The following is an 11,176-nucleotide window of genomic DNA, read 5'->3' as shown; positions in this document are numbered from 1 at the left end:
AAAAAAAAAAAACTGGCTAATTATTGGGATCCTGCAATGTGATTTTCTCCCGGTGGAGTCACTCGGTCGAAAAAATGTAACACGCAGGTCAGCCACCCTTAATGAGGTTTCCTCATTCACACCAAGCAAATGCCGGGACGGTACCTAACTTATAGGTCCCAGGCCGCTTTCTTCCTTTCCCAATCCTTTCTTCTTTCCCTTTCCCCGGATAGTGTGATCGCCGAGGAACGTCATTCCTTAAATCATGACGGGCTAAATGACCTTAGATGCCGAAAGAACAGAAATCTAAATCCTAAATTTTAAATCCCTGCAGTGTGATTTGCAAAATTGTGATGTCGGGACATCTGTTTGCTACGGCGACGACTTTCCAAAATTTATGTGGGTGCATATCAATGGTGGGACGAATGTCTCCAGGGAAGTCTCGATGTTTCTTGATTGATTTCCTTTTAGTTAAAATCTTTTATGAACACTGTCATAAAGAGCTGTGCTCGATTCTATTCACAATATACTTGCATTTTTTTTATTGTGTTGACGGCCTTTGACTAGGCCAGAGACAGGCAAGGGAAAGGGGAGTGTGTTGCTTGATTGCTTTTCTACAATCACATTTGAAACAAACAATTATGTTTTAGTGGTTAGAAATTTTAACTTCCATCTGAATGTTTTAATTGTTTGTTATCTTCTGATAATTGCAAGTGAGAAGTAGTTATCTTATTTTGTTTCTATCTAAAAAATCTGTAGGTGCGGAGCACCCATAAGATTATTTGTGTGGGTGCTGGAGCCTCGGAGCACCCACGTAGTCGGTGCGCATGTCTGCTCGTCCGTCCGTTCGTTACTCCCCACAGTATATCTTGAACGTATGGAAATTCTTCAATCCTGTTTTTTCTTTCTTTGCAATATATAGCTAGAATGATTTCCTCTGCCGAGTTCGTTAATAAACCCAATCTATTAACACCCTAACGGATAACGACAACTATTTGAGATCAAACAGTTCAACTTTGAGACCATTTTTCTAGTGATGGGATGGACAAGTATGTTTTAAAAGAGTTCCATTGGATATAGCGTCCTTAAATTAGTATAAAAACACAATTACTAGTTTATCCTGATGTTAAAAAAGCTTTAGAACAAGTTAAAATTAGCAAAAGGATTACATCACATCAGCATTGAGCTTCGTAAGTTAGCACAGATGACATTTAGTAATTTTTACTATTCTTGCGACAGCACGAATTATTATTTTATGTACATTTTTAAGTATATAAAACCTAGCCCTTTAGCCCTTTGGGGATCCCATAGTACAATTTGTACCATACGGGGTGTTTCATGGTACATTGCGTTATAACTCTCCTATTTGAGCTTTTTCGTCCGGTTTTTTGTTTGTTTGTTTTTCAAGTCCAAAGGCATTGTAGAAGACATTACGTATGGTTTCACACCTTCCTGCGTCGAGACATAGGAGGTGATGACGTCATAAGTCTAAAATTTATATTTTCGTGTAATACTTTTTTGGGGGGGGTTTATGTAAAGTATTTTTGGTGGGCTTATTTTTGCACGTAGAAGATTGAAATTTTGCACAAACATGCAGTCCACCGAGTAGTATTTACCAGATTTTTTCAGATTTCTGCGTTAAATCAGGGGGGGGGGAACCAGAGGGTCAAAAAGTTGAAAAAAGGGATATTTTTACCCAAAAATCCCGTTTTTCCTCATTTTCCCGCCTTAGATACATGATGGAGACAAGTGAATCGTACCGCCTGAAAAGCAGTTCTATTCTGAAGAAAATGATGTGCGACACAGGGAAGTGTCAGGGAATTAGGGAAGTGTCAGGGAATTTTGATCAAAATATACTTCTGTATAGGGGAATTTTGGACATTTTCGGTCTTACTTTTTGCGGACTTATTTTTGCACCTAGAAGATTGAAATTGTGTACAAACATTCAGTCCACCGAGTAGTATTTACCAGATTTTTTCAGATTTCTGCGTTAAAACAGGGGGTACAGAGGGGCTAAACGTTGAAAAAGGGAAATTTTTACTAAAAATTCTCTTTCACGGGATTTTCCCGCCTTAGATACATGATGGGGACAAGTGAATATTACCGCCTGAACGGCAGTTCTATTCTGAAGAGAATGATGTGCGAAACATGACACTAGGGTAATTAGGGATGTCTCAGGGAATGTTTAAAAATTTCCCTCTGTATACGGGAATATGGGACATTGTCGGTATATATTTTTTTTTTGGCGGGCTTACTTTTGCACCTGGAAAATTGGAATTGTGTATAAACATTCAGCCCACCGAGTAGTATTTACCAGATGTTTTTTGAGATCTCTGTGTTAAGACAGGGGGGGTCCAGGGGGCTAAAAATTGAAAAAAGGATATTTAGATTCAAAAAATCCCGTATTTCCTCATTTTCCCGCCTTAGATACATGATGGAGACACGTGATTCATACCGCCTGAAAGACAGTTCTATTCTGAAGAGAATGATGTGCGAAACATGACCCTAGGGTAATTCGGGATGTCTCAGGAAATTTTTCCCTGAGATCATGGTGTTTTACGGTAATTTGGGGCATGATGGGAATTCCTGATAAAATTTCTCCCGCCCTTGGTATTCAAGATAGAAACTTGAAATTTGGCACACACATTCAGTATGCCAAATATTATTTATCAGAATTTTTTAATATGGCTACGTTCACGCAGGGCCTCTCCTGAGAGGCCCAAAGTGCGAGAAAAAAAATTCCCTCCTAAATTTTCCCTTTGACATCATTTTTCCCGCTCCTGGTATATGATATGAGAATGCAAGTGGTATCATTTGAAAGCCAGCTCAATTCTGAAGAGAATGAGGTATGAACTATGATCCTAGGATAAATAGTGACGATGCAGTAGCTGCTTGACTGAAAGTCTAAAAAATAGCCCCAAAACCCCGGATACCTTAAGGGTTAGTGGCATAGCGTAGAACATTATATAATACGAGGTTATGTTAAAGAACTGAGGGGACATCATAGTCTAGTGCTTAGAGCGTTGGATTCATGTTCTCGTGGTCCCGGGTTCGATTCCCGGCCAGTGCTTTACCAATTTTCGACGTCTACCCAGCGTCGTGAGGCAAACTGGGAAATCACGTGAATAAAAGCCGTGACGGCCACTAGATCTTAAAAATCTCCCGATACCTCTGTTAGAGACATGGCGACGCGGCGCGCTAACCACGGTTCGTTGCCAGGATGGACGTAGTACTACCAATCGCTAACAGATGGCGTGGAGCGGCTCAGGCCCACAAAGCGGGCAGTTACACCAAATGGTTTGATTTAATGTTAAAGAGTTACGTCAAGAAAGAAAATGTAATTATATCAATTTATGAAGTTAGAGTGAAATTAGTGAATTTCTGTGTTCATTTGTCTGAAACTTAATATACTTTTCAGCAGCGGGACTCTATATGAGACTCCTTTCGTCCCGAAGCCGAAAACAGTTATCACTTCAACACTATAGGAATCAAAAATAGAGATGCTGGCAATCCTTAGTTGTTAACACCAGACATGTGTCAATTTTAACGGTAATGAGACCTGATAAATCTGCAATGGAAACATCGTTGGCAAGAACACCAAAATCGACTTGCGATAAACAGCACCATGGCGAACTATATGTCACCCTACAAACTAACGGTGTCTGTATCCCGTGCTCGTATTTCTGGTAACTGCCTTCTCCTATATAGTGGAGTCATTTAGGCACCAGTGGACAGACTGAAGACAGTGGACAGTCTTCCCCTGAGTCTGAGCTACTGCTTCTCCCCTAAGTTTTCGCCTCATCTGAAAATAGCGTGCATTATCAACATATCATGGTGTTAGGTAGAAGGCATCACAGCTAGCAACGACAAGTGTGAACTATTAGAGAAGTGGCTGACAGACTGATGCGTCTTGCTTTTTGTGTAAAGAATAAATTCAAGCAGTCTCAGATGAAACTAGATCATTCTAATATTGAGCTTCGATGAGTACGAACAAGGAAATAGTATTTACCTTTAGTTAAATTTGCAACATAAATCAGAACATGTGCTTACCGAAACAAGATACTCAGCTTCAGACCGTAATTTCTTCAGCGTGTAGCAATACATGGAAGGCCAAGCACCACACGCAGTCAAAGGTGCTGTCTCAGATTTGATAATTCCGTTCTCCATGTCTTCGTAAGTGACATTGAAACCAATCAACTTTCCTTGGATATGTTTCGGAGGAGCCCATCGAAGTCCTAACATGTGGCGACTTTTCTTATATACAACTAAGTCTTCAACAACTTCAGGTACTGTACAAATGTAAAGAATAAATTAATAAAAATGTAATATCACTAGCTATTCAAAAGATTAGGGGAGACCGGGGCTATTTGAGTATAGTAAGGGAAAACTCAAAATTTCCCAAAAACTACGCACTTAAGAGTTTAAATAATTAGGCCATAATCTACGTACATTATTATAGTACAACATATTAAAGAATAAAGAACCTGTTAAATTATGGAAGTTCAGGAAACGAATTTAAAATAAAAATGGCAGAATTCGAGGCTAGTAAAAATCACGGGGCTATTTGGGTTTCTCACGGGGCTATTTGGGTACTTCACTGTATCAACATTGTTTACATTAATTACATTAGTGTTCATGTATATTCTGAAAGTATACCCTTTCCTATATAATTTGTAAAAAACATAACTTTATAGTAAAAGAAAATAAGTGAAGCAATTCTTTAGGAAAGGGTGTTCAGGATAAGCTAAAGCTCCTTCAGCATTGTAATAATACAAGACTTTTAATTTTCTTATATGTTACATAATACCTTACACCTATAGATTTATCTTAGAATGATTTGACTTATTCTCTTTGAAATAAACACTTGTAAAAGCAAATGAGAACAAAGGCAACTCCTGACAGAGTAACATAAAAAGAAACTTCGGATAGTTTTACATTTTCTACATTAATTTTTAGTAAATAAAAAGAATACACTATAATGAAAACTATAGTTCAAATTTAACTTTTAAAATAAAAAATGAACTCACAATAAGATTTATGTTCAAAATCAATTTAACGAGTAGTCTTGTCAATTAAAATTAAGTGTATAGTAACATAAAAATCAAAATTTGTGCTGGAGAAAGCAAGGTGCATAAAAATTATTTTTTATATAAACTTATGAAAAATCACTAATTTCTCGAACTTCTGAAGTACGAGACAATGAAAGTTATCAAGGAATATGTAAAATAGAGGCACTGGTTGCATACAAACTGTTTTTACCATAAGGTCCAACATATATCTCATGGTGCCAGTGTTTACAATGTTGGCAGCAAATACATTCTTCTTTGCTCATAGATTCTTTAGAGTAATATTTCACCTTACAGAATCTGCATGGTTCATTGTTCTCGGATTCGTTCTCATTATCACCATAACGTGTAACGTAACACTTGAAGGTACATGCTTATTTATTTTTGTCTTCGAGCAAGCTTTACCAGATACCTCCATTTATAACTTCTGTTTCGTGCGAAGCTGTTGGACATTTCCGGGAGAAGTAAGTAGACCTGTACTTTGCTTCTTCTTTGTGGAGATACATTTGACATTTTATGCAAGAGTGAGAAGAATTTACATCATTGTACAGTATATGATGGAGTTGCTGCTCCATCATATACTGTACATCCCATGTACTCTTAATTATATTTCCCAGACTGGATTTTAAAATTCGATTATCACTTGAACTTCCGGGCTCTGATGGACTGATGTCATAAAAATACACTGTTCTATCCAGTGGTTGTAATATTGTAATATATGAGTGGTGTCAGGTGGCAATCTCAAAAGTTCATTGCCATGTTTCTCACAGAATTTGAGAGTTTGTAGCGAACAGTGAGAAATATGTCCGTCCAAAATTAACAAACATTTTCCCTCAGCCCAGTTTTTCTAAAACCTCGATCCAGCGAACAAACAAGTCTTTATTAACGTAACCACAATCTGATGAGGAAACTTGAGAAGCCGGCGATAGATTGTTTACAAATTCTTGATTCATATGCTGATCTTTAAAATAATAAATTGTGGGATGTATTGTAAAACTGCGTTCCAAGCGACTGTCATAGTGACATTTTTGCCTCTCTCAACGTAAATACCACCCATTCTCCCACCTTTTTGGCAATGACTTTGCTTCATCCACATTGTATACACGGTGTTGTTTTTGTGTTGAGACCCCACCGTTGAAGTAACGGATTTCAATAATTGAATATCGGACTCCTGCTTCCTTATTAACGCCCTCAGCACGAGCTCTTGAAAGTCCCTCAGGCTTTCGTAATAATAAATTCAGATATCTTTTCATCGAACTTGAAAACCAATCTTCACCAGCTAGTATCTGAAAGGTATGTATAAGAATTTGATTTATTGTTACATATCGATGCACAACTTTACGAATCGTTTCATGGTATAGCTTAGTCCTTTTTTCCGTGAGAATCATAATTCGCAATATCAACTTCCTCCTGTTCTTCTGTCAGTATTGTGGAGTGTCCTATGACTTTCGGTTTTGTACATTGAATTGTTCCATTATTATCACCCAAACTAGTCTCACCCTTTCGAACTGCATTTTCCTTCGCAAAGTTTCAAAAGGAAAATTGCAGAGCTATGAAGCTCCACGTAAACTCAAATCACTTTTTGTTACACTTTGCATGGCCTTCTCCATATCTTCATTATTCCACTTGCTGTATTTATGTTTTGATTTGCATTTTCGTACTATATAAAAAGAAAATGAAGTGTTTTCTTTTACATACATGCATTACATAGGAGGTTGAACCATAAATACAAAACTAAAATTCATAAATTAAAAATATTCACGTAAGTTTATACGTGACTCAAATAGCCCCGATTGGCTCAAATAGCCCCAATTTTTTCGACTCAAATAACCCTGTTTTGCACATATATACATAGGAATGTACTATTTTCACATGAAACAGCGGAGAGAGCCAAAAATGGCGACTATAACATGCGGGCGTTCTGTTTTACGCGTACGGTAATAATTTTACAAAAAATGCGTTTACACAGATTTAGCACCTTATATTATACAGACATTATTTAACATCAGACCAAAATACGAAGCATTGCAATCCACTTTGCTTAGAATTGTCTCATATTTACAGGAACTGATGAGAAAGCAGCAGATCAACGATACATACAAACTTTCCTTTACCAACGAACTCACAAATGAATGCAAATTCAGCACATTGATGCGCATATTAAGTGCGCAGTAACATTTTTTCTTAAGTTTGACCCAAATAGCCCCTTGGCTCAAATAGCCCCGGTATATTATTTGTCTACTATAATCCCAATTTTGTCTGAATCTACTTTAATAATCAACTAGTAAACATCTAGAATTGTCCAGGATTCTGTTTGTACAAATAGTGTGTGTGTGTGTGTGTGTGTGTATTTTTATTAAAGAAAATGAGAAGATTCATAAGTCAGGTAACAAGACCGTGGGGAAAGGAATTAGGGCAAGTTAACTTATGCTTTGCCCAGGCACACACCCAAAAAGTTTTGGTAGGTTAAGTGAATTTTTTGAGGGAGGGGGTCAAATATACAAGACACTACATTATTTAGTAATGAATCGGTATTCTTTTGCACCTGAAAATATGATAAGTAATTGCTAAGTACTGGGGCCTACATTATCAGAAAAAAATGATAAAACAAATTGTTTTCATAAGAGAAAAAAAAAGAGTACGGATGAAATGTAAAATAAAATATTTTGTCTATATCAATTATTTGTCTTTTAAAAAGTATAGTTTTATTAAGAAGGTGTACAAATGTATGTTGTGTTGCGAAGTTTGGGAGGGATCCAGATCGGTGGCCCTGGCTTTGCCACATTCCCTCTAGATAGTATCTTGCATTCATACACTCTCTAACGTCAGTTATATCGGCACGTGCGCAACCGTTCAAGTGCGCAGTTGACTAGACCTTAGATGAAACGTACATCTCAAGCTGAAATTTGTCGTCAACTTGTTGAGATTTACGGTGTTGGTGTTAGGTAACTGAACCGAGTGTGGACTTTTTTTTTTCAGTGAATTAGATACAGTAGACAGGGCAAAATGGCACACTACCTTGCTTCTACGAAATATATAAACAGAAATGCTTCTGTTTATATGTTTCGTAGAAGCAAAGTAGTGTGCTATTTTGCCCTGCCTACCCGGGCAAAATATACTTTAGGAACGTTTAAAAAAAATCTAAAAAATAAAAACTTCAAAATAAGAAAACAAGAAAAATCTAAAAGTAAGAATAAAAATAAGGCAAGTGAATATTGATTAATAGAAAAACATACAGAATGGCTGAAGAAACATTTTCAAACAAATATATTTAATAATATCAATGCAGGCCTAAACTTTATTTGCAAAACAACGTAAAAATTACGAACATGTTAAAAGAAATTAAGGAATATTAAAGAAACTAAAAATGTTTCAGGATTATGCCGACAACACACAAGATGAAAACTGAAAATGAAGCACTAAGTATAATTGAACTTTCACAGACTTCACAAACATACATCTTGGCCCTTGGAGATAATCCAGCACATGCAGCTTGACTCCAGAGGAAACAAAGCAGACAACGCAACAAACCTTCTAAGGCTTTGGGCATGTTGTAAAATTCGTTACAGTAGATACATGGCGCATCGTTATCATCTTCGTGGCTTCCAATCTTTGGCTAGGGCACTAGACTTTTATAGTCTTCATTACTAAGATCAATAAAGATCCTACGTTTCCAAGTTCTTTTTGATCTTCTTTGTGCTGCAGGTCTAATTTTAGATTCGCTCTTTGCCTTCAGTTTCATGAGGTATGGACTACATGGGAGGAGTTGGCTTTCTTTACGTGCAGACCTCTTTCTTTTCTATGTTCGCGTTTTCTTTACAGCTCGTGGTACTGGAGAAATGTGCTCAATGAAGGTTTTAGGGGAAACTGCTACAGAAACCTCCGAAGCTCTTTCCTGCTCTGGTGTAGATGGGCCTGAAGAGGAAATATCCTCAATGGAAGTAGCGTTTTTATCTTGTGGGTTTGTGACTTGTTCACACTTTGCATTCGAATGCACAATCGGTTCACTTTAATCTACTGGTTAAGGGCAATCTAGTAGCAGCTAGTAGATACAAATGGTCTGAAAAAATATCTTGGTTGAAAGGACATATGCTAGTTGCTTTGAATCCATTAAGCGCACTGAGCGTTGTTGCAGATTTCAAATAAGCATTTGAAAACAATTTGGCGACTTTACTAATGTAAGACTCACGGTTCTTTCGAAATGTGTTTTCAACCACCTTTCCATCTCTTGATTGTAATATGTGACAAATGTATTTGAAGAAAACTGCTTTAAATGCTTCATAATTTCGCAGATTAAAAAAGGGCAAAATGGCATATACAGTATTAACTCTGCCATCTTGCTCTGATGCGCAGGGAAAACAAAAATAGCTGCACATTATGTGAAAGCTTAACCTTGAAGTTTCTACGCTTAACTTACCTCTTGTGGAATGTACTTTACGATTGATACGTTTAAATGTCTGTACTTCCTCGTGCTGTAAAATAATTCATCAAAAACAGAAAAAATAAGAGTTTGACCTACCAAAATCACTTTTTCTTCGATTACACCTACTGCGTTTTACCTATACACACGCCATTTTTGCTCACTAGTGGTGCTACATCAAACTGTCATTTAAATCATTTATTGGCTGTTTCTAATCAAACAGTTTTCGAAAACAGCCAGTGTGCCATTTTACCCTGGTATGCCATTTTGGGCCGGTCTCCCCTAATACTATTCAAAACATAGTTGACGGTGATGCGATTTTATTTATTATAAACATGATATTTTTGTCACAAACTAAATACAACTTTCTTACAAGGCTGTCTATAATCTTTATTATAAATTAACTAGAAATGTTACAGTTTCGGAAGTATATCACTTCCTTCTTCAGACTACTACTCCAACTGAAATCGTAAATGTTATTTTTGTACAGTTCCATTCAAATGTTGATTATTCACTTCACAACTTTCTACACTGGTATTGATTGATAGTGAGAAAGTGGCATTTTTTGATGTCCTGCGGGAGGGAGGGTCCAAAATACTTAATGATGTTTTTAAATAATACATAATTCTGAAATTACAAGAGAGTGAATATTCCTAAATAATTTAATAATGTTGAAAGTTTGTAGCTTGGAAAATTATCTACATAAATATCATATTATGTATATATTAATAATTTTGGCTTTGAAACTAACTTAAGTAAGAAAAAATAAATATGGTCAATTAAAGAAAAAACTTACATTAATAACACAAGGTTATTCTTTTTAATTTTTTTAAAATCAGATTTTGATCTTCTACTTGAACATTTTGTACGGTTGCCGTGATTGATCCAAAATATAGACAAAACCTCAAAATGAAGACCCATACAAGATACAGTGTCCAAACACTGAATAAATATTTTGAAATTTTTTATCTAAAAATCACCTTTTTAGGTTATCACACAATTGTTTACTGTAATACTTAAAACACTATTGGAAACTAACATGTTTTATATTTTTTTCATTAACAGAAATATAATAAATCATGCCATTAGATTACATATATTAAATCTAACCAAAACAACCCTGGAATGGAAAAACGACACACTTTTTAAAAGCATAACCTACTTCATTAATAGTAAGTAAAATATAAGTTATATGATTTAAAAAAAAAACAATTTTTTTTGTTTATTATTTTAGCGATTCCCGACTCGGAAATTGTCGATGAGTTCCAAAAACTGTCAAATACGGACACTTTCCTATTTCATGCTTTGTACGATACGGACAAGGACACGGATCCAAAATACAAACAGTCCGTACAAAATACGGCATATGGCAACGCTAACATTTTGTTAGGTATAGGGTTTAAAATATCTCACGGATACAAGAAACATGACATTGTTTACATGAATTTTATATAGTTCTTAAGCTGTTCCGAACACACGGATTATTTTGTGGGCCACATATCTTGATTTTATGTGATAAAATAGTACTGGAATATTTTCTAAGGTATATTATGTATGTTTCGGGTAAAACAAACTTAAACAATTAATCCAATGTTCTCGGGATTGCTGCCAGAGTGAGTATTGCTGTCCTGAGCTTTCGTTACCATACAGCGGCAATATCTTCACATAGCTCTGAAGGTGTTGCCGCAGTATGGTAACGAAAGCTTAGCAC

This window comes from Thermobia domestica, chromosome 11, assembly GCF_964235325.1.
Source record: "Thermobia domestica chromosome 11, izTheDome1.hap1.1, whole genome shotgun sequence".
NCBI classification, from domain to species: domain Eukaryota; kingdom Metazoa; phylum Arthropoda; class Insecta; order Zygentoma; family Lepismatidae; genus Thermobia; species Thermobia domestica.
The sequence above is the reverse complement of the archived record's forward strand: the minus strand, read 5'-3'. Positions refer to the sequence as shown.